We start from the raw sequence: 22,022 nt of genomic DNA, 5'->3' as shown, positions 1-22,022 counted from the left end.
TCAGAAAGCAGGGGGCTCTGAGAAATGGGGGGGGAGTGGGAGAATGGGAGGGAGGTAGCGGGTAGGGGAGGCTTCTCTGACAAAGTAGCATTTAAAAGCTGAGGGCTGGAGGATAGTAGGAAATAGAGGAGAGGGTGAGGAAGAAGGGGAGCCCTCCAGGAAGTGGGAACAGCAGGAGTCAAGGCCCTGAGGTGAGAAAGAGCTTGGCTTCTTCCACAAATTGAAAGAAGACGCAAGTGATCAAAGTGAAGTGAGCCAGGGAAGACAGAATGGGAGATGAAACCTGAGAGAGAAGAATCAAATGATGCAAGGATTTGCATCCTTAAGTGTCTTAAAATTTAGCCTGAAAGCTATTTGGAAGCCATCAAAGAGACTTAAGCAAGGAAATGTTCTGGCTGCTTTGCAGGGAATAGATCCCACAGAGTAAAGAGTGAAGTGAATGGTCGTATATCATACATGATGCTGGCATTCAGGGATAGAAACGTGTGAGGAGTAGCATCCAGATGGGATTGGATACGTGCAAAGGAGACTTACTAAGGGGCATCATCATCATTACCATCAACTGGTGCTCAGCACATCCCCAGCTACTCACAGAAAATAAATAATCCTCAGGGGAGGCTTTCCTCAGAGATTGTCTTACAAGAAGGCAGACAGAAGTGATTCTTCGTTCAGATGCGTTGTTTTGTTTTTCCCTACATGTAGAAGATGCTATATGGGGATTCATTGCTGCCTTTTCCACCATCAGGTATTTAAGGTCATTTGGGAGACCAGATGCCTAAAGATTGGCTCTGACAGAGGAGGGAGATGTGGCTTGGTTGCAGTAGAGCAAATGGTTGTTTCCAGCATCACAGATGGTCAGTCAGGACTAAAGGGATCTTACCTAAGGGGTCCCGAGGACAGAGGTTAGGAACTTGAACTCAGGGAAGTTCTCACGCTCAGGGAAACCCATAGTGGTAGATCCTCACAATGGCTGTCCAAATGCTGGCCTTGGGTGGGTTGTCATGGAAGTAGTTACATCAGTGTTCAGAGACTAGAATGCTCCCACAGCCCAGGCAGGCAACATTATAAGTGAAGAGGGCTATGAGGAGGGTATGGCAACGCGGAGAGCCCACAGAAGACAGTAGAAAACTGTGGCTATGCGGGAATGTAGGCCTGGTGTTGCCAAAGCCTCCCTTTATTCAAGAAAAGTCAGAAATGTGTATTTGTATCTGTTGGTAACTAATTCTTTGAAGGCTGTATCTGACCTGTAGTCTGTCAGTTTTCAACGTTTGATTTGAGAGGCTGTTTAATGTTTACTTGTGTATTACATTCAAATATGAAGTTCATGTCAGTGCTAGGTGCTGTATCTCATTTCATAGGCGTGAGGAACCCTGCCACAGTTTCTTTCACGTAGTCAGGACTGTCCTTCTTCTATAAGGCTGTGACTGTTAGAAGCGTTCGGAAGCTTGCAGCACTTATGAGAAGTGTCATTTGTGGAGGTTCCTCATAACGTCTGCCCCAGCGCTTTGCTTGCTCAACACCCCTTCTACTTCCTGCTTCCTACGTGCCACGTTGTCAGTGTCTGTACTCTGGAGGCACATCTGGCCAAAGCATTTCTGACCACCGTGTTTGCATATGCACCCCCTGCTTCCTGCCCATCCTTCTCCAAATACAGAGAAATAGACTATGTCTGAACTAGAAGCCCTCTTGGAGATGATCTTGTAAGATGTGGAAAGGAAAGCAGTGGTGGATGGGTGGGGTTTGTTTCACTGCCCTAAATCCATTACTCCCTGGTAGCACCCTAATTTCCCTTTTAGTTCAGGTCAACCAGGTGCTTTCTTCTTGTTAGTTTCCAAGCCCAGTTCCCAGCCTTTCAAGCATTTGTGTGTCTTACAGTATCCTTCCAATAAATCCCCTTCTGCCTAAGTTAGCAGCAATCAGTTCCCATTACCTGCATCAAATTTAAGAACCCTAAGTGATACAGAAGCCCAGAAAGCTTAAGTGATTTTCCCATTATCTTAGGCAAACTAGGGAACAGAGTCCAGACCAAAACCCAGTTCTGACCCCTTTTCAGGGCTCTTTAGTTATAATGCCACAAGCATTGTTTAATTTTGACTGATACACTGGTTACCAGTTACCATGAGATTTCCTAGGTCATTTCTGTGTCTTAAGGCCAGTTTAGCACGTCTCTGAATCTTAAAATGTCCAAGAAATTCACGTCACTCAATCTCCATTATTTTAAAGTGGGAAACATTATTATTTTTTTAAACATTATTATGTTTTTAAACATTATTATCTCAGCTTAGGTACTTGCTGCACGGGTGACTATTTGCAAGTTGGCAGACCAGTCAAATCTACAGAGAGCATTGATTAAAGCAGATAGATAAATGGTCAAGATGGATAAATGGTCAAGATGTCCATGCAGCCTAGTGGTCAGTGGGGATGACGGCTGTGAACTGTGGATTCTCCTTTCTCAAGTTGTGTAATCTTAGATAACTTCGTATGTTGAGAGAACACTGAACTTGGAATCAAGAAACTTGAGTATGAGCTTTGTAAATTAATTTGTTTCTTCATCTATAAAAATGGCAGGAATACCTAACCCACAGGGTTGTTGTAAAGCTTAAATTTTTAAAAAAGCATATTACAAATTATAAAATGATTTTATGAACAGATCAAGAGGAATATGGTTAAATTATAAAGTAATGACTCTTTTACTTATTACTTACACAGACCTAAACATCCAAAAGTTGGTCCTCCTTTTCACAGAACTTCTCTTGGGGACTGTGTGCTTACTCTTTTAACACTGTCATCATGCAAAATATTTTTGGAAAGTTTCCTTTGAACTTGCCTTCAGAGCCTGTTGCACATTCCTTTAAATATCTTCATTGGTAACAAATCTTGGCCCTTTGTGGGTAGGTTTAATTTTTAGAATTGGCTCAAAATTATTTTTTCAGAGCCAAGTCTAATGCATAAAATGGCCAGTCAACTAGGACTATGGTGGGTCGCTTTTTAAATTAATTGATTTGTTTATTTGTTTTTATTTTTGGCTGCATCGGGTCTTCATTGCTGCACACTGGCTTTCTCTAGTTGCGGCGAGAGAGGGCTACTCTTTGTTGCGGTGTGCGGGCTTCTTATTGCGGTGGCTTCTCTTGTTGTGGAGCACGGGCTCCAGGTCCATGGGCTTCAGTAGTTGTGGCTCGCAGGCTCTAGAGCGCAGGCTCAGTAGTTGTGGTGCACGGGCTCAGTTGCTCCGCGGCATGTGGGAACTTCCCAGACCAGGGACTGAACCCGTGTCCCCTGCATTGGCAGGTGGATTCTTCTTTTTTCATTTTTTTAACATCTTTGTTGGAGTATAATTGCTTTACAATGATGTGTTAGTTTCTGCTTTATAACAAAGTGTATCAGTTATACATATACATATGTTCCCATATCTCTTCCCTCTTCCGTCTCCCTCCCTCCCACCCTTGCTATCCCAGCCATCCAGGTGATCACAAAACACCAAGCTGATCTCCCTGTGCTATACGGCTGCTTCCCACTAGCTATCTGTTTTACGTTTGGTAGTGTATATATGTCCATGCCACTCTCTCACTTTGTCACAGCTTATCTTTCCCCTCCCCATATCCTCAAATCCATTCTCTAGTAGGTCTGTGTCTTTATTCCCGTCTTACCCCTAGGTTCTTCATGACCATTTTTTTTTCTTATATTCCATATATATGTGTTAGCATACGGTATTTGTCTTTCTCTTTCTGACTTACTTCACTCTGTATGACAGACTCTAGGTCCATCCACCACACTACAAATAACTCAATTTCGTTTCTTTTTCTGGCTGAGTAATATTCCATTGTATATATGTGCCACATCTTCTTTATCCATTCATCCGATGATGGACACTTAGGTTGTTTCCATCTCCAGGCTATTATTGTAAATAGAGCTGCAATGAACATTTTGGTACATGACTCTTTTTGAATTATGGTTTTCTCAGGGTATATGCCCAGTAGTGGGATTGCTGGGTCATATGGTAGTTATATTTGTAGTTTTTTAAGGAACCTCCATACTGTTCTCCATAGTAGCTGTACCAATTCACATTCCCACCAGCAGTGCAACAGTGCTCCCTTTTCTCCATACCCTCTCCAGCATTTATTGTTTCTAGATTTTTTGATGATGGCCATTCTGACCAGTGTGAGATGATATCTCATTGTAGTTTTGATTTGCATTTCTCTAATGATTAATGATGTTGAGCATTCTTTCATGTGTTTGTTGGAAATCTGTATATCTTCTTTGGAGAAATGTCTGTTTAGGTCTTCTGCCCATTTTTGGATCGGGTTGTTTGTTTTTTTGTTATTGAGCTGCATGAGCTGCTTATAAATTTTGGAGATTAATCCTTTGTCAGTTGCTTCATTTGCAAATATTTTCTCCCATTCTGAGGGTTGTCTTTTGGTCTTGTTTATGGTTTCCTTTGCTGTGCAAAAGCTTTGAAGTTTCATTAGGTCCCATTTGTTTATTTTTGTTTTTATTTCCATTTCTCTAGGAGGTGGGTCAAAAAGGATCTTGCTGTGATTTATGTCATAGAGTGTCCTGCCTATGTTTTCATCTAAGAGTTTGATCGTTTCTGGCCTTACATTTAGGTCTTTAATCCATTTTGAGCTTATTTTTGTGTATGGTGTTAGGGAGTGTTCTAATCTCATACTTTTACATGTATCTGTCCAGTTTTCTCAGCACCACTTATTGAAGAGGCTATCCTTTCTCCACTGTACATTCCTGCCTCCTTTAACAAAGATAAGGTGACCATATGTGCGTGGGTTTATCTCTGGGCTTTCCATCCTGTTCCATTGATCTATCTTTCTGTTTTTGTGCCAGTATCATACTGTCTGGATTACTGTAGCTTTGTAGTATATTCTGAAGTCAGGGAGCCTGATTCCTCCAGTTCTCAAGATTGCTTTGGCTATTTGGGGTCTTTTGTGTTTCCATACAAATTGTGAAATTTTTTGTTCTAGTTCTGTGAAAAATGCCTGTGATAGTTTGATAGGGATTGCATTGAATCTGTAGATTGCTTTGGGTAGTAGAGTCATTTTCACAATATTGATTCTTCCAATCCAAGAACATGGTACATCTCTCCATCTATTTTTATCATCTTTAATTTCTTTCATCAGTGTCTTATAATTTTCTGCATACAGGTCTTTTGTCTCCTTAGGTAGGTTTATTCCTAGATATTTTATTCTTTTTGTTGCAGTGGTAAATGGGAGTGTTTTCTTGATTTCACTTTCAGGTTTTTCATCATTAGTGTATAGGAATGCCAGAGATTTCTGTGCATTAATTTTGTATCCTGCTACTTTACCAAATTCATTGATTAGCTCTAGTAGTTTTCTTGTAGCATCTTTAGGATTCTCTATGTATAGTATCATGTCATCTGCAAACGGTGACTGCTTTACTTCTTTTCCAATTTGGATTCCTTTTATTTCCTTTCCTTCTCTGATTGCTGTGGCTAAAACTTCCAAAACTATGTTGAATAAGAGTGGTGAGAGTTGGCAACCTTGTCTTATTCCTGATCTTAGTGGAAATGCTTTCAGTTTTTCACCATTGAGCACGATGTTGGCTGTGGGTTTGTCATATATGGCCTTTATTATGTTGAGGAAAGTTCCCTCTATGCCTACTTTCTGCAGGGTTTTTATCATAAATGGGTGTTGAATTTTGTCGAAAGCTTTCTCTGCATCTATCGAGATGATCATATGGTTTTTCTCCTTCAATTTCTTAATATGGTGTATCACATTGATTGATTTGCATATATTGAAGAATCCTTGCATTCCTGGGGTAAACCCCACTTGATCATGGTGTCTGATCCTTTTAATGTGCTGTTGGATTCTGTTTGCTACTATTTTGTTGAGGATTTTTGCATCTATGTTCATCAGTGATATTGGCCTGTAGTTTTCTTTCTTTGTGACATCCTTGTCTCGTTTTGGTATCAGGGTGACGGTGTCCTCGTAGAATGAGTTTCGGCGTGTTCCTTCCTCTGCTATACTTTGGAAGGGTTTGAGAAGGATAGGTGTTAGCTCTTCTCTAAATGTTTGATAGACTTCACCTGTGAAGCCATCTGGTCCTGGGCTTTTGTTTGTTGGAAGATTTTTAATCACAGTTTCAATTTCAGTGCTTGTGATTGGTCTGTTCATATTTTCTATTTCTTCCTGATTCAGTCTTGGCAGGTTGTGTATTTCTAAGAATTTGTCCATTTCTTCCAGGCTGTGCATTTTATTGGCATAGAGTTGCTTGTAGTCATCTCTCATGATCCTTTGTATTTCTGCAGTATCAGTTGCTATTTCTCCTTTTTCATTTCTAATTCTATTGATTTGAGTCTTCTCCCTTTTTTTCTTGATGAGTCTGGCTAATGGTTTATCAATTTTGTTTATCTTCTCAAAGAACCAGCTTTTGGTTTTATTGATCTTTGCTATCGTTTCCTTCATTTCTTTTTCATTTATCTCTGATCTGATTTTTATGATTTCTTTCCTTCTGCTATCTTTGGGTTTTTTTTGTTCTTCTTTCTCTAATTGCTTTAGGTGCAAGGTTAGGTTGTTTATTTGAGATGTTTCCTGTTTCTTTTTTTTTTTTTTTTGCGCTATGCGGGCCTCTCACTGCTGTGGCCTCTCCCGTTGCGGAGCACAGGCTCCGGACGCGCAGGCTCAGCAGCCATGGCTCACGGGCCAGCCACTCCGCGGCATGTGGGATCTTCCCGGACTGGGGCACGAACCCGCGTCCCCTGCATCGGCAGGCGGACTCTCAACCACTGCGCCACCAGGGAAGCCCGTTTTCCTGTTTCTTAAGGTAGGATTGTATTGCTATAAACTTCCCTCTTAGAACTGCTTTTGCTGCATCCCATAGGTTTTGGGTCATCGTGTCTCCATTATCATTTGTTTCTAGGTGTTTTTTTATTTCCTCTTTGATTTCTTCGTTATTAAGTAGTGTACTGTTTAGCCTCCATGTGTTTGTATTTTTTACAGATCTTTCCTTGTAATTGATATCTAGTCTCATAGTGTTGTGGTCGGAAAAGATACTTGATACGATTTCAATTTTCTTAAATTTACCAAGGCTTGATTTGTGACCCAAGATATGATCTATCCTGGAGAATGTTCCATGAGCACTTGAGAAAAATGTGTATTTTATTGTTTTTGGATGGAATGTCCTATAAATATCAATTAAGTCCATCTTGTTTAATGTATCATTTCAAGCTTATGTTTCCTTATTTACTTTCATTTTGGATGATCTGTCCATTGGTGGAAGTGGAGTGTTAAAGTCCCCTACTATGAATATGTTACTGTCGATCTCCCCTTTTATGGATGTTAGTATTTGCCTGATGTACTGAGGTGCTCCTATGTTGGATGCATAAATATTTACAATTGTTATATCTTCTTCTTGGATCGATCCCTTGATCATTATGTAGTGTCCTTCTTTGTCTCTTCTAATAGTCTTTATTTTAAAGTGTATTTTGTCTGATATGAGAATTGCTACTCCAGCTTTCTTTTGGTTTCCATTTGCATGGAATATCTTTTTCCATCCCCTTACTTTCAGTCTGTGTGGGTCTCTTGTAGACAGCATATATATGGGTCTTATTTTTGTATCCATTCAGCCAATCTGTGTCTTTTGGTGGGAGCATTTAGTCCATTTACATTTAAGGTAATTATCCATATGTATGTTTCCTATTCCCATTTTCTTAATTGTTTTGGGTTCGTTATTGTAGGTCTTTTCCTTCTCTTGTGTTTCTTGCCTAGAGAAGTTCCTTTAGCATTTGTTCTTAAGCTGGTTTAGTGGTGTTGAACTCTCTCAGCTTTTGCTTGTCTGTAAAAGTTTTAATTTCTCCATCAAATCTGAATGAGATCCTTGCTGGGTAGAGTAATCTTGGTTGCAGGTTTTTCTCTTTCGTCACTTTAAATATGTCCTGCCAGTCCCTTCTGGCTTGCAGAGTTTCTGCTGAAAGATCAGCTGTTAACTTTATGGGGTTTCCCTTGTGTGTTATTTGCTGTTTTTCCCTTGCTGCTTTTAATATGTTTTCTTTGTATTTAATTTTTGACAGTTTGATTAATATGTGTCTTGGCATGTTTCTCCTTGGATTTATCCTGTATGGGAGTCTCTGTGCTTCCCGGACTTGATTAACTATTTCCTTTCCCATGTTAGGAAAGTTTTCAACTATAATCTCTTCAAATATTTTCTCAGACCCTTTCTTTTTCTCTTCTTCTTCTGGAACGCCTATAATTTGAGTGTTGGTGCATTTAATCTTGTCCCAGAGGTATCTGACACTGTCCTTAGTTCTTTTCATTCTTTTTTCTTTATTTTGCTCTGCAGTAGTTATTTCCACTATTTTATCTTCCAGGTCACTTATCCGTTCTTCTGCCTCAGTTATTCTGCTATTGATCCCATCTAGGGTATTTTTCATTTCATTTATTGTGTTGTTCAGTGTTGCTTGTTTCATCTTTAGTTCTTCTAGGTCCTTGTTAAATGTTTCTTGCATTTTGTCTATTCTATTTCTAAGATGTTGGATCATCTTTACTATCATTATTCTGAATTCTTTTTCAGGCAGACTGCCTATTTCCTCTTCATTTGTTACGTCTGGTGGGTTTTTATCTTGCTCCTTCATCTGCTATGTGGTTTTCTGTCTTCTCATTTTGCTTATCGTACTGTGTTTAAGGTCTCCTTTTTGCAGGCTGCTGGTTCGTAGTTGTTTTTGGTGTCTGTCCCCAGTGGCTAAAGTTGGTTCGGTGGGTTGTGTAGGCTTCCTGGTGAAGGGGACTAGTGCCTGTGTTCTGGTGGATGAGGCTGGATCTTGTCTTTCTGGTGGGCAGGTCCACGTCTGGTGGTGTGTTTTGGGGTGTCTGTGGACTTATTATGATTTTAGGCAGCCTCTCTGCTAATGGATGGGGCTGTGTTCCTTTCTTGCTAGTTGTTTGGCATAGGGTGTCCAGCACTGTAGCTTGCTTGTTGTTGAGTGAAGCTGCGTATCGGTGTTGAGATGGCGATCTCTGGGAGATTTTTGCCGTTTGATATTATGTGGAGCTGGGAGGTCTCTTGTGGACCAGTGTCCTGAAGTTGGCTCTCCCACCTCAAGGGAACAGCACTGACTCCTGGCTGGAGCACCAAGAGCCTTTCATCCACACGGCTCAGAATAAAAGGGAGGAAAAGTAAAAAGAAAGAGAGAGAGAGAAGGAGGGAGGGAAAGAGGGAGGGAGGGAGGGAGAGAGGGAGGAGGGAGGGAGAGAGGGAGGGAGGGAGGAGAGAGAGAGACAGAGACAGAGAGAGGGAGAGAGAGAAAGAGAAAGAAAGAACGAAAGAAAAGAAGGACGAAAGAAAGGAAAGAAGAAAGAAAGGGGATAAAATAAAGTAAAATAAAGTTATTAAATAAAAAATAATTATTAAGAAAAAAATTTTTAAAGAAGAAAAAAAGATGGACGGATAGAACCCTAGGACAAATGGTGAAAACAAAGCTATACAGACAAAATCTCGCACAGAAGTATACACATACACACTCACAAAAAAGGGGGAAAAAATCATAAATCTTGCTCTCAAAGTCCACCTCCTCAATTTGGGATGATTCGTTGTCTATTCAGGTATTCCACAGATGCAGGGTACATCAAGTTGATTGTGGAGCTTTAATCCGCTGCTTCTGAGGCTGCTGGGAGAGATTTCCATTTCTCTTCTTTGTTCTCACAGCTCCCGGGGTTCAGCTTTGGCTTTGGCCCCGCCTCTGCGTGTAGGTCGCCGGAGGGCGTCTGTTCTTCACTCAGACAGGACGGGGTTGAAGGAGCAGCTGTCTTGGGGGCTCCGGCTCACTCAGGCCCGGGGGAGGGATGGGTGCAGAAGCGGGGCGGGCCTGCGGCGGCAGAGGCCGGCAGGACGTTGCACCAGCCTGAGGCGTGCCGTGCGTTCTCCCGGGGAAGTTGTCCCTGGATCCTGGGACCCTGGCACTGGCAGGCTGCACAGGCTCCCCAGAAGGGGGATGTGGAGAGTGACCTGTGCTTGCACACAGGCTTCTCGGTGGTGGCAGCAGCAGCCTTAGCGTTTCATGCCCGTCTCTGGGGTCCACGCTGTTAGCCGGGGCTCGCGCCTGTCTCTGGAGCTCCTTTAAGCACCGCTCTTAATGCCCTCTCCTCGTGCACCAGGAAACAAAAGAGGGAAGAAAAAGTCTCTTGTGTCTTCGGCAGCTCCAGACCTTTTCTCGGACTCCCTCCCCGCTAGCCGTGGTGCACTAACCCCCTGCAGGCTGTGTTCACGCTGCCAACCCCAGTCCTCTCCTGGCACTCCGACCAAAGCCCAAGCCTCAGCTCCCAGCCCCGCCCGCCCTGGCGGGTGAGCAGACAAGCCTCTTGGGCTGGTGAGTGCCAGTCGGCACCAATCCTCTGTGCGGGAATCTCTCCGCTTTGCCCTCCGCATCCCTGTTGCTGTGCCTTCCTCTGCGGCTCCGAATCTCCCCACCTCCGCCACCCGCAGTCTCCGCCCACAAAGGGGCTCCTAGTGTGTGGAAACCTTTCCTCCTTCACAGCTCCCTCCCACTAGTGCAGCTCCCGTCCCTATTCTTTTGTCTTTGTTTATTCTTTTCCCCTACCCAGGTACTTGGTGGGGGGGAGTTTCTTGCCTTTTGGGAGGTCTGAGGTCTGCCAGCGTTCAGTAGGTGCTCTGTAGGAGTTGTTCCACGTGTAGATGTATTTCTGGTGTATCTGTGGGGAGGAAGGTGATCTGCGCGTCTTACTCTTCCGCCATCTTTCCCCTCCTCGGCAGGTGGATTTTTAACCACTGCGCCACCAGGGAAGCCCAGGGCTATGGTTTTTGATCAAAAGTTTTGTGTGACTATAAAGTATTAAAACTGGGTTTTGAGATGACTTCCTGACCATGTTTCTAAAAAGTAGTTCTAGAAGGATTTTATTGAATGGTCACATCCCTGGGATAAAAATATTGTACTCATGGGGACTTCCCTGGTGGTCCAGTGGTTAAGACTCTGCGCTTCCACTGCAGGGGGCATGGGTTGGATCCCTGGTCAGGGAACTAGGACCCCACGTGCCTTGCTGCGTGGCCAGAACAAAACAAAAACAAAAAAAATTAGACTCATTATATGTTTAATTTCAATTGAATGTATATTTCATATAATGATGATATTTGTACCGTGTTTGAAATGAGGTGAGGGTCTGTGGGATGTCACCCTAGTCCCCCCACCACCACCTGCAAATGATGAATAGTTTATTTAAAATATAACTCTCAATGTGAAAGAAAATAAAAGTTAGACTCCCGACACACATACCGTATTACATATAAAAACAAAGTCCAGATTGACTACAAGTCCTCAGTGTAGAATAAAATGCAAACTCCTCGTTGGCCTGCCAAGCCTGCCAGTACCTGCCTCCCTCTCCAGCATGTCTCCTCAACCTGAGGCACTAGCCACATCAGCCTTTCTGCCCTTCACACATCCCAAGGCCATTCCCACCTGCCTCTTCTCCCTGGACTTCTCCCCAGGGCAGTAGTTATTCCTGAATCAGTTTGAATCCCATCTCCTCAGAGAAGCTTTTCCTGACCACTCATTCTGAAATAGCCTGCCTCACTCTACTGTGTCACCATGTTTTAATTCTCTGGTGAAATGCCTCGCTTTTTTATTGGTTCATTGTATTATTGTCTGTCTTTCCTAACTGGAAGGCATCCCCACTAGAATCTGAAGAAGACCTGGCACATAATAAGTGGTCAACAAATAGTTGACTGAATGAGTCGAATAATAAAAACAAAACTATAAGTATAACAAACAAATGCCGGAGAGGGTGTGGAGAAAGGGGAACCCTCATACACTGTTGGTGGGAATGTAAGTTGATACAGCCACTATGGAGAACACTATGGAGGTTCCTTAAGCTAAAAATAGAACTACCATACGACCCAGCAATCCCACTACTGGGCATATACCCTGAGAAAACCATAATTCAAAAAGAGTCATGTACCAAAATGTTCATTGCAGCTCTATTTACAATAGCCTGGAGATGGAAACAACCTAAGTGTCCATCATCGGATGAATGGATAAAGAAGATGTGGCACATATATACAATGGAATATTACTCAGCCATAAAAAGAAACGAAATTGAGTTATTTGTAGTGAGGTGGATGGACCTAGAGTCTGTCATACAGAGTGAAGTAAGTCAGAAAGAGAAAAACAAATACCGTATGCTAACACGTATATGTGGACTCTAAAACAAAAAATGGTCATGAAGAACCTAGGGGCAAGATGGGAATAAGATGCAGACCTACCACAGAATGGACTTGACGACACGGGGAGGGGGAAGGGTAAGCTGGAACAAAGTAAGAGAGTGGTAGTGTATATATCGACATATAAACACTACCACATGTAAAATAGATAGCTAGTGGGAAGCAGCCGGAGATCAGCTCAGTGCTTCTTGACCAGATAGAAGGGTGGGATAGGGAGGGTGGGAGGGAGGGAGATACAAGAGGGAAGAGATATGGGGATATATGTATATGTGTAACTGATTCACTTTGTTATAAAGCAGGAACTAACACACCATTGTAAAGCAATTAAACTCCAATAAAAATGTTAAAAAAAAAAAAGACCAACACAGCCAAAATAAATAAATAAATTTATTTTTTTTAAAAAACTATAAGTATATTAGAAAATTAGAAAAAAATTCAGGAAAATATTTGTAGTAGCTCAAGGTGGGAGAGACTTAGGTAAAAGTAGAAACCCATCGCCATTCATGGAAAGATTTGGTTACATAAACAAATTTCCGATGGCTAGAGATTTTTTTAGAACTTAGAGGTTAGAAGAAAATGGTTACATCACATATGACAGAGATTAACATCTCTCATAGTTAAAATGATAAGAAAAAGGCAAATAGTCCAACAGAAACATTGGCAAAGGGTGTTAACACAAACTCCCTACAGAAGAAATTTAAGTGAGCAATTAACATAGGAAGAGAGGCTTTTCATTCCTGGTAGTAAGGGAACCACAAATTAAACAATGACAGATATCATTTTTCACCCATGATTCATAACATTTAAAAGGAGAAAAAAAATATCCAACGCTGAGAAGTGTATAGGAAAATGGATATGCAACTGAACACTCTTCCTGAGAATGAATTGTCACAGCCACCTACAAAGTTAACCATCAGCATCTATTAAAACTTAAAATTTGTTGACATTAGTCCTAGGAATCCCATTTGGTGAATCGTAAAAAAATAAAGTACTGATGTTGGAGGGAGAGAAGATTATGATCGTAAAGAATTATTTTAAAATGTGAAGATTTAGAAACATAGCCTTCAGTTCAAGTACCTCTGCGACCAGGTTAACTCTGAGGTTTCTTTTAACTCAGAAGAAGAGCCTGGATATTGAGGACCTTCACAGTCTCTTCCGTGTGTCTGTCTTAACCTGCAGGAATGTGGGGCAGAGACTGATATTTGTATCTTCTCCTTAATAACAGTACCTGGATTTTACTCTGGTGCCTGTGTGCCGAACCAAAAGACAACATTTCTCCACCTCATGTGAAGCTAGGTTTGGCTGTATGACAAAGTTATGGCCAGTGAGATCTAAGTGGAAGTATCTGAGTGGGAATTCTGGGAAATATCTTTAAAGAAGGGCTGACTTAGGAGAGGCTGACCATTTTGTTTTTGCCCTCCACATTTTTTACTGCCTGAAACACAGATCAAGCGACTAGAGCTCCTTAGCCATTAGGGATGATTAACTGACCTCGAGACTAGAATCCACGTCCCAAGGAAGGTGGAGGAGAAAAATAGGGGGAGCTCAGGTCCCTTGTGACTCCGAAGTACCATGTGAGCTGAGGACCACACACTTCCAGACTTATTTTACATGTGGGAAAAAGAAACCCTTAGGGTTTAAGCCATTGTAATTTGGCATTTTCGGTTATATGCAGCTGAAGTTAATTCTAATTGATAATACCATGACATAATGTTAAATGCAAAATGTTGCTAAGTAATATCAGGAGGATATAAACGCAAATGCTTATAGATGTTAGACCAGTAATATCAAAAGGTGGATTAGTGGAGGTATGAATAATAGGGAATGGAAAGGACCATGTTAAATTGGAAGGCCTGTGCAACATCAATAATAATATTACTGTGTAGGTATGTGAGTCCAGGTCATTCATGTTAAATTTCCTTAACGTTTTGCCAACAAAATGTTTTCCCCGACTGTGGGCCGTCGATTTGTGTGACCTTTGATTTGTAGTGTGATCTAATATTTGGAAAACTATGGAAAAAAAAAAGGAGTAGTAAGGGAAGTGGAAAGGATGGAAGGGTGGGCCCTATATACATATATGTTTCTATGTGGTATAAACATAGAAACTACATGGAAGGTTGCACACGAAGCAATGGAGACCTAAGAGAGATGAGACTGAAGGAAGGAGATTAATTTTTTCATTAGAACTTTTGTTATAACTGTATTTTCTGTGTCATTACAATGAATATACATTAATTTTGTAATTAAAAAAAAAATCTAATAAGGTAGGAGGAAAATTGCTGAGAAGTTACCCAGACTGGAAATCCAATGCAAATGTCACAACATAGTCATAGAAAACTTTTAGGATGATTCAGTCTGAGCAAATTCAGTGTGTCTTAGGAGCAGGTCATTAAGTATTAACACCTAAAATTAGAAAATACAAATTTGAGAGAGAAAACACAAACACATTGTAGGTAGCAGTGACTTTTGTTAGGTGTCCATGAACAGGAAGTCATGTAAACATATGCGTCAGTTGGAGAAAAAAAGTGTTCCAGGAAATGGAACCATGATTATTTTTTAAGTAAAAGATAAAAAGAAATGCATTCTGAGTTCTTTGAAGTTACAGTGTGACCCAGTGTGTAATTACATTTAGTTTAACATATCATGTTGGTTTTTATTAAAACTGGTTTTGGTTTTAAAGCAGCCCAGATTTTTTTTTTGCGGTACGCTGGCCTCTCACTGTTGTGGCCTCTCCCGTTGCGGAGCACAGGCTCCGGACGCGCAGGCTCAGCGGCCATGGCTCACGGGCCCAGCCGCTCCGAGGCATGTGGGATCTTCCCGGACCGGGGCACGAACCCGTCTGCCTTGCATCGACAGGCGGACTCTCAACCACTGAGCCACCAGGGAAGCCCCAGATTTTTAAATAGTCATTACTTTTTCCTACTTCTGTCTCAGGCATTGCCGTCTCTTTAAACCACATATCTGACGAATGTTTAGCCTTCTCCTCTCCATCTAAAACTGTGCATTTGGTTCCAATTTGATGAGAATAAACTGAATTATGGATACATTTTTTTTTTCTGACACGTCTATTTTCATCCTTTGGTAAATTTGACAACCTGTGACAGTTCTCACATTTCTGGAACTCATCTCCCAATTACAGAAGAAGCTAATAATGATAATGTGATAAATAATATTGAGTAGGCCAACCCAATAAATTATCTGGCTGTTTGGGGTTTATCCAAAATGAAGTTTATCAAACTTTGTCCTCCTGCTTTTCCACTCTACCCCCTACCCCCAGCCCCTGACACTTACTATGTGCCATAACAGCATTTAAGGTTGGGGGAATTATGATCCTTAAATAGCAGTCAGTTGCTCTAAGGTGTCACTGTTTTTTCCACAGAATAATAATTCTGCAGAAGGGACTTAGTATTAACTCCCCAGTTTAGCAAATGAGGAAACTGGGGTACAGAGAATTAACTGACTTATTAATTAAGTGACTTATGTCACAACAAACTAGTAAATTACTTCTACTTAAGTATATCTCTAGAGATTCACAGAAGAGAAGAGCTTTATTGAAAATTCACACAATTCTTGTGTAATACAACAAATTCAGTGATGCTATAAAATTAGACATAATGTCTTATGGTCAAGACACTTATGGTAGTAAATGAGAGAAAGCAAACTCAGATCAGCTTAAGAATAAAAAGGAATTTTTTTCTTTAGAGTGAGTGGAGCTCAAATAAGTATAAATCCCAAGGGGTAAACTGTCTACAGTCCTTTACAGCTGGATGCAAAGGCTCAAAATATCATCAGAAATTGCCTCTCTTTCTCTTTTGGCTTTGCTTCTCACTGTGTTGGCTTCATTCTTGGGCAGCTTTACTCACTCCACAGCAAAAATGGCTGATGTTCTAATACTTTATCAATCCCAGTGCAGAGAGTACATCTTCCCCTGTGATCCCGACAAAGGAACTGGCACGAACTCTCATTGGCTGCCTTGGATTAGGTGTCTTCCCTGAGCACTTCACTGTGACTCCAGTTGGGCAAGCCTGGGTCACATGCCTCCCTCCCCCGAGCAGTCCCACCGAAAAGAACCACATGGACAGAAAGTGGAGGAGTCACAAAGGGAAAAATAAGTGTATAGTATCCAAAGAGAGGTAATGAATCTAAGCAAAAACAAACCAAGTCCATTAAAAATTCCATTTACATTAAATTATAAACTGATACAACTATGTTGATTTCTTGCTTAGTGGTTGGGGGTTTATGATACGTTCATTGAAACAAAAATACTACCAACACTAAAAGCAGAATAAATAGAAATACACTGAAAAATATTTTTCACTTTGCAAAAAAAAAGATGCATTGAATGTGTGTGGGTATCTTGCCAGCCCATAAATGAACACAAAGGCAAATGAAAAATAAAAACATTGGCCATCTGCCAAACAATACATTAATCTAAATGTTTAATGATTCCCTCAATCCTGCACTGGGAAAGCAATTATGTTTTTGCAGTAGCATTTATTTTGGTTTCCATTTCATCTCAAATGCTGAAGAACTTCTGCTAGCTTCACTTAATAGTATTCTGTTGGAAGATATATAATTATTTAGTTCATAAAGAATGATGGTCTATACACAGCCAGTTTCTACCATAGTGTGACTAGAACTCTGTTCATTCATTTATCCATCCATTCATTTATTTATGTTATGTGCCAGTTATGAATCAGGAGCAAGGCTGGACACTAAGATTAAAGAGATTAGTAATTTGCAGCCCCAACCCTTGAAGAAGTCCAAGTACAGGAAGGGAAACAGACAAGTGAAAATTAAAGTACACTGTGAGGGCTTCCCTGGTGGTGCAGTGGTTAAGAATCCACCTGCCAATGCAGGGGACACGGGTTCGATCCCTGGTCCAGGAAGATCCCACATGCCGCAGAGCAACTAAGCCCGTGCGGCACGACTACTGAGCCTGCGCTCTAGAGCCCACGAGCCACAACTACTGAGCCCACATGCCACAACTACTGAAGCCCACACACCTAGAGCCCATGCTCTGCAACAAGAGAAGCCACCGCAATGAGAAGCAAGTGCACACTGCAACGAAGAGTAGCCCCCGCTCGCCACAACTAGAGAAAGAACGCACAGCAACGAAGACCCAACGCAGCCAAAAATAAATAAATGTGTATTTAAAAAAAATAAAGTACACCATGAGCAGTGATTTGCACAGGGCTTTTAAAAGCAGAGGAGGACCCTTAGCTCACTCAGCTGAGAGATCAGGGAAAACTTTAAAGAAGAAGGCTTAGGGAATGCTTTCCAGGGTAGAAAAGGAGTGAAAAGCAATTCTGGAGAGAACAGCATGTGCAGTGACAGAGGCTTAGGAGAACCCTGAGAGTTTCAGAAGTGGATTACAACTGTGACCGTCGTATGGGGTGTGTACCGGGGAAGAGTCAATGTGAATGACTTTGTGTGCTAGGTTTGGACTTCATCTTGCAGTTCCAAAACCCTGGTCCCCGACTAGAATCAGGCTGACAGTAAAGAGCCATCTGAAAAACATGTTAAAAATACAGATTGCCCAGGCTGCATTTCCGGAAATTTTGGTTCAAGAGGAATCTGTTGGAAATAAAAGTTCCCTAACATGATAATGGGGCACATCCAAGTCTGAGAGATACTACTGTGTGTGGACAGTGGGGATCTATCAGAAGGTACTGGGAAAGAGAATAGCATGTTTTAGAAAGATAGCTCTTTGCCAGTAGAAAGTTGCAGTAGAGCAGATCAAAACAGGAGATGGAGAGACCCGATGGGAGACGGTTGTGAAAGAGCGAATTAAGAAATGGCAGGTACCTACCTGCACAACATATTGGGCAGCACTAGACAGTCTGTTTGATGTGGGACGTGAAGTGGGGGGCAGGGGGAGGGGGCATTAAGTTTGTAAAGGGTCCCCTTGGGAGCGAGAGGTAGGCGGGAGGCATGGCTGTGTGTACAGCAATGTGATGTTAGCTCAAGGTGGAGGCCAGGCTGGAGCTTGCCATGGGCAGGAGGCCAAGGCTTGGGACTGGGCTATCCAAGATCCAGAGTCTCAGCTTTGCAAACCTTGAAGTTGAAAACCTGTGGATGACTCCTTGCCTAAGGACACCTCCCTGCTTTGTGCCACCTGTGGTCCCCGGCAAGAGTCACCTCTCATAGCTTCTATAGCAGCCTCTTAGACTTTCTCTCTAGCTTATAAACTTTCTGAAGCTAGGAATTATGTGTATCTACATGTTCTCAGAGCCTAGCCTTGTGCCTGCACACATTTGATGCCTCCATTTCTGGGTGAATGAATTTTATTAATTATCTAGATTACAGCTACAACAGACTCGTTATATAGACTTTGGGCCTCACGTGTGTGTGTGTGTGTGTGTGTGATCATATAAACTAGTATTTCTAAAATTATACATGCTTGCTTTATTGTTTTCCAAAATGCACATTTTTTGATGAATAAGAGTATGCAAAATACACTGCTTTCTTCCAAATATTAATTATTGCAAGGTGCCTGTGTAATCAGTGAACCAGGCATCTCCTATGGATATTAATTTAGATTCTACCAAAAAGAGCTTGAGCTTGGTTAATAAAAAAAAAATTTTTTAACTTTCAATCTAATTAATTAAAGACAAGGAACAATTTTCATTTCCGTTATCCAAATAAGCATTTGTGGATCCAGAGAGATTATTTTCAAGTAGAATAGTATGATCACTTTAAAGTATCTATTTATCTTTTTCTCATATGGTGCCATAAATAAGAAAAGCTTTACTCAAGCCCATGAAAGATAAATAATACACGGACAGAAAATGCAAGACTTAACTTGTTGGTTACATTACTCTTTATGTTTACGCTTTCATTCTGTTCATTGATTGGATGATTCCTTTTTTGTTTATCCCCCATTATCTTGGCCTTCCTCACTGCAGATAAGTGCCTTCGGAGTGCCTAACAGGAACATCCTACTTATAGAGTTTGAAATCAACAGAAAACTCAAATAGGTACAACTTTTCTTTATAATTTGCTCTCATGAGAAAGCAATGGCAAGTAGTCAAGCTAATATCAATGATTTCAAAGTGCAGTTTTCAAGCAGATGTAGGAATTAACTTCAGATAACCAGAAAATATAAAATGGCAAAGGTATTGACAAAAAGAAAAGTCCGTTTGGAATTCTAGTGTGTACCTTTCAGACTGGTTATTTGGAATGGATTCCTACATACAGATAATGAACTGCAACTCTCTAAGCCTGTTTGACCCCTTGTTACTACCCTGTGTGTGCTGATGTTCTATCCCCGTAATATGGCCTAATTATCATGAAAATCTATGACTGTGTTTCCTCTGATCTCCAGGAGACTGTTTTATACGTCTCTACTGATAGTTTATGATGTATTGTGCTATAGTCCCCTCTGTTGACTCAACTCCTGTTTATGACCCTGTATTCTGTATGCAATATCAGTCGTACCTCACTAACTTTGCCCAGTCTCTGGTTTGGACTTCTCTGACCTGCTTTGACCATTTGCTACCCAAAGCCCAACATAACATACTGCACTAGGGGCTTAATGTGCTGCTCATTTGCCTACTTGCTCTCAAATCCATTTATTCCTTGCCATTCTCTTATTCTGTCTGTTTGGAAGGAAGCTGATTCCTGCCAACTGCATTTCCTAGACTCACTTGACCATGCCAAAAAGGAATTGGGACAATGAAAGATAAAAAGATAAATTAGGAACACTTGCAGAAGAAGAAGGGAAGCCAAGGTTATTTTCCTCCTTTTCTTATTCAGGGGGCTTCTCCCACAGTGACTGCCTCTCTGTGATTCTCATTCTAGGTCCATCTGGGGACGGTGGCTCTAGGCCTCTGTTAATCCAGCCAGTCTGTTGGTCTCTCCAACCGTAGGGATGGAGGGTAGAGGCTTCCTGCTGTTGCTTCTCACTGAGGTTCTCTTCCTTCCCCAGTTCGGCTTTCTGGCCCGTCCAACACCTTTGTAACCAGTTCCTCGTATTAAGTTCCCTCAACCAAACTACCTCACTTGGGCTCTGGTTTCTACCTGGTCTCCAGAGACAATACCTGGGGAATTGTTAGGCTAAGAACCAAATGATCGTCATCATCACAGAAGAACTCAGGTAGGTATTTTGAGGCTCACATCCCAAAATACACAGCAGAGATATAAAATAGCTAATGAACATGCTGTTAGAAATATATAAATGGAAACAAGGTCATTTAATTTTTTTAAAAGGAACATTCATTTCGTTCTTATCTTCATTAATAATCTCCCATCAATAAAGAAACCATGGGGAATGGAACAGAGTGAACGAAGGACCATGCCCACGCTGAGTCCAAAATACCAAGCAGATTTGCCTGCACGAAAGAAAGCAAGATGTAATCAGCACCCAGTATAAGTAACAAAATACATTTAGCACTGTTAATGGCAAATGGCAATGGAAACTTCTGCTGCTCTCTCCCCAGAAACTCTCTCTCATTAATTTAATCTTTCCATGACACAAAAGCAGTCACACTTGTCCTGTGGAAGAAAGAGTCCAGGACAGTTGTCAGTGGCCCAAATGGCTTGGAGTGACCCATCCTTCAAGGTAGGTTTCAAAATCAGAGTTTTGTGCTTTGGGAAAGGTGGAAGCTGTGGTTTCATGAACTTGGGTAGGATTCAGTTCATTGTGTCTCGCTTCTAAGTAAATTCTTTTCTGGTTTTGTTGAAATGGAACAGAACTAGAAGCTACAAGGGGGTGGGGGGAGGGCTAGTTTTATTCTTCAAACAGTGATGGGCTGTATGTTAGCTTCCTGGCACCGCCGTAACAAAGGACCACAAACTAGGGGGCTTAAACAACAGAAAGGTATTGTCTCACGGTTCTGGTGACCAGAAGTCTGAGATAAGGTTTTGGCAGGGTTGCTTCCTTCTGAGGGCTCTGAGGGAAGGATCCATTCCAGCCCTCTCTCCTAGTTTCTGGTGACTTGCTGGAAATCTTCAGTGTTCTTGGGCTGGCAGAAGCATCATCCGATCTCTGTTTTTGTTTTTACAGTCAAATCTCTACCATTTGGTGGCATTTAAGGTCACACATATGTAAAGAAAGTTAAACATTTCTTGTACATTTACTTTTGTGGCCTGAAATGTATACCTGCTACTCGATGGAAACAGGAGATCTGGGTTCAGATCAGGAGTCTCTCTGCAAGCTGTGTGTGCCACTGGACAGTTACTCAGTGTTTCTGAACCTTGGGTTACTCATCATTAAAATGGGGATGTTAACATTAGGTTGAACATATGAAACTGACATTTTTGTAAGTCAAAAATCATTGAGTATTGACAATTTCATATGATTCAACTTAATACCTACTTCACAGACATAAGGAAAAAATTAAATAGAATAATATTCTAGCACTGTCCCTGGTGTTCAGTAAATGCCTAATAAGCACATGATTTATTAAAAGATATGTAAATAAAACCCTGTGGCTTAATGGTCATAGTATAATCTGAGCTTGTAATATCTACCCCTTGCCATACAGAACATGAAATCCCTATCAGGAGTTCTCTTTTCTCCCTACATCCCTCCTTCCTTCTTTCTTTTCTCCTCCTTCTTTCTTCTTAAAGTTTAATTCTTATTCTCTTTCTTCGTCTTCAATTTTATTGCTTCATGTTTTAAATAGCTAGTATGTTTTCATGGTTCAAAAACCAAAAGGCATAAAAAGAAAACATCTATAACATCCCTGTCCTCCACCTGTCCAGAACACTATTTTTTATACATCTTCCTGATGTTAAGCACATTTAAATATGTGTTCTTCTGTGTGAGTTCTAAAAATAGCTTTAAAATATCTGTATTTCTATGAATACAAATATATATACGT

At 41.2% G+C, this 22,022-nt stretch overlaps 1 long non-coding RNA gene across 2 annotated transcripts in view; it reads left to right on the top strand.

The window, feature by feature from the left end:
- The window catches only part of LOC116756679, a 46,474-nt gene that overhangs the window by 1,471 nt on the left and 22,981 nt on the right, over positions 1-22,022 (top strand). Inside the window, exon 2 of one of the 2 annotated variants that reach the window (XR_004350730.1) lies at positions 19,104-19,175. The exons of the other annotated variant lie outside the window; for it this stretch is intronic. This is a non-coding gene — a long non-coding RNA (uncharacterized LOC116756679). The remainder of the gene's footprint in view (positions 1-19,103; positions 19,176-22,022) is intronic. 2 annotated transcript variants of the gene reach the window in all.

This window comes from Phocoena sinus, chromosome 7, assembly GCF_008692025.1.
Source record: "Phocoena sinus isolate mPhoSin1 chromosome 7, mPhoSin1.pri, whole genome shotgun sequence".
Lineage (NCBI taxonomy): Eukaryota > Metazoa > Chordata > Mammalia > Artiodactyla > Phocoenidae > Phocoena > Phocoena sinus.
Note: the sequence above shows the minus strand (reverse complement) of the source record. Positions and strands in the feature narration are given on the sequence as shown.